The sequence below is a fragment of the Miscanthus floridulus genome, chromosome 3 (assembly GCF_019320115.1).
Source record: "Miscanthus floridulus cultivar M001 chromosome 3, ASM1932011v1, whole genome shotgun sequence".
NCBI classification, from domain to species: Eukaryota; Viridiplantae; Streptophyta; class Magnoliopsida; order Poales; family Poaceae; genus Miscanthus; species Miscanthus floridulus.
Genome location: NC_089582.1, coordinates 86,698,012 through 86,700,724, shown reverse-complemented (window position 1 = coordinate 86,700,724; position 2,713 = coordinate 86,698,012).

Genomic DNA, 2,713 nt, shown 5'->3' with positions numbered 1-2,713 from the left:
TCAGCGGGCGTGAATCTAGAGGCTGTCGAGACCCTGAAGTGGATTGCCGAGGCTTGGAAGGAGCAGTTGGTCCTGTACGCTGATTCCGAGGCCACAGTGACCCAAACTCGACTCCCCATGCTGTGCTGTCCTCAGAGCAGTTGGGGTTAGGCAGCACAGTGTAGTATGGGCATCAGTCGTGGGCACAGTGCCAGGCATAGCGGCCGGTAACCCCTGCCCCATCCCGTACCGGACGACATGGTGTTGATGTGACTCTCATTTCGTTGGTCACTCCGCTGTGTCGAGCCGTCGTCCGGCTGACATTACGAGAGTGGTTGGTCACGTTTGGTTGGACATGACATTCTGTCAGGGAGATCGGTCGAGGCGGAGGCGGTGGGGCTGTTCACCGAGCTGGCCTCGAGCGAGATGGAGAATCGGTTACTCGTCCGAGGCCTTATGTGCGAGGCCTCGAGCGAGACGGAGAATCGGTTACTCATCCGAGGCCTTACGTGTGAGGCCTCGAGCGAGATGGAGAATTGGTAGCATGTCCGAGGCCTTTCGTGGGAGGCCTCGGAGTGAGGCGGAGAATCATCAGGACGTCTGAGGCCTTTCGTGCGAGGCCTCGAGCGAGGTGGAGAGTCGGTGGCCTTAGACAAGGCCGGGGGTTAGCCAATAGTTGTCTCTTGGCTTTGATTTTGACAGGGTTTAAGCGATTTTTTTGGTTTTTGCTTAGGGGACCCCTTTTTATGGTACCCGATAGTAGCCCCCGAGCCTCAGGGAGAGTGTGAGCACTCTCCCTAAGGTTTTGACAAGACTCGGCTCGCGGCGGCTCCTGGCGAGATGGTGTTTCATCGTGCACCCACCGGGTGTAGCCCCCGAGGCCCTGGAGGAGTGGATTTATTCCTCCAGGGGCTTTTCTCACGTTGTGCGAGGGGTTTCATTGTGTTTGCTAAGCCCCTGAATGCGAGTTCGGGTCGCTGGGTCTTCGGCTTGGTTGTAGGAAGGGACCCCGAGCCTCTGCGGAGCAAGAGGACGATTAGTAGTTCCCTTGGCTTTTTGTGCGACCCTCGCGCATCCTTTTTGTTCGGAAGGAGAGGTTGTTTGTCGAGCCCTCAAGTGCGAGCCTAGGTCGCTAGGTCTCGGCAAGGTTGTAGAAAGAGCCCCCGAGCCTCTGCACGGAGCGAGAGGTTGATCAGGAGTTCCCCTTGCTTTCTGTGCGACCCTCGCACATCCTTTTCGTTCGAAAGGAGGGGTGGAATGTGCCAGGCTACCCTCGGTGGGCGCGAGCGGTGACACTTCTGGTGAGCTATTATCGGGTAAGTCCGAGTGGAGGCCCATGCCCCATTCGATAAGGGTCGGCTAGTGGTCTAGAGACGCACTCCAAAAGTACCAGAGGGCTTCTCTAGTGGGTCCTAGGACCGTTCGATTGGCCCCAGGGGCTCGATGCCTCCCTACGGTGGGATCCCATTCGGAGACTTCCTTGCCGGTCTCGGACATGACTTAGGGCATCCCAAGTATTTGCTTGCTTGGGCCTTGGCCATGTACGGGCTCGCCCATAGTCATCCCTGACTCTGTTTGTCCTAGGGCAGCTGTCAAAACCTTTGGAGGCCTAGCCTTCGAACCCCTGGGCCATAATAGGCTCGGTGCCCTTTATCGCGTTTTTCCAAGCCTCCGAGTGCGAGCTTGGGTTGCTTGTCTTTGTCCTGGGTGTAGGAAGAGCCTCCGAGCCTCCGCACGGAGCGAGAGGGCAGTCAGGAGTTCCCCTGGCTTTTTGTGTGACCCTTGCGCATCCTTTTCGTTCGGAAGGAGGGGTTGTTTGCTGAGCCCTCGGGTGCGAGCCTAGGTCACTGAGTCTCAGCAAGGTTGCCGGAAGAGCCCCTGAGCCTTTGCACAGAGCAAGAGGGCAATCAGGAGTTCTCCTAGCTTTTTGTGCGACCCTTGCGCATCCTTTTCGTTCAGAAGGAGGGGTTGTTTGCTGAGCCCTCAGGTGCGAGCCTGGGTCACTGGGTCTCGACAAGGTTGCAAGAAGAGCCCCCTAGCCTCTGCACGGAGCGAGAGGGCGGTCAGGAGTTCCCCTGGCTTTTTGTGCGACCCTCGTGCATCCTTTTCGTTCAGAAGGAGGGGTTGTTTGCCGAGCCCTCGAGTGCAAGCCTAGGTCGCTGGGTCTTGGCAAGGTTGTAGGAAGAGCCCTCGAGCCTTTGCATGGAGCAAGAGGACGATCAGGAGTTCCCCTGACTTTTTGTGCGACCATCGCGCATCCTTTTCATTCGGAAGGAGGGGTTGTTTGCCGAGCCCTCGGGTGTGAGCCTGGGTCGCTGGGTCTCAGCAAGGTTGCAAGAAGAGCCCCCTAGCCTCTGCATGGAGCGAGATGGCAGTCAGGAGTTCCCCTAGCTTTTTGTGTGACCCTCGCGCATTCTTTTCGTTCGAAAGGTGGGGTTGTTTGCCGAGCCCTCGGGTGCAAGCCTAGGTCTCTGGGTCTCGGCAAGGTTGCAGGAAGAGCCCCTGAGCCTCTGCACAGAGTGAGAGGGCAATTAGGAGTTTCCCTGGCTTTTTGTGCGACCCTCGTGCATCCTTTTCATTCAGAAGGAGGGGTGGAATATGCCAGGCTACCCTCAGTGGGCGCGAGCGGTGACACTTCCGGTGAGCTGTTATCGGGTAAGTCCGAGTGGAGGCCCGTGTCCCATTTGATAGGGGTCGGCTAGCGGTCCATAGACGCACTCCAAAAGTACCAGAG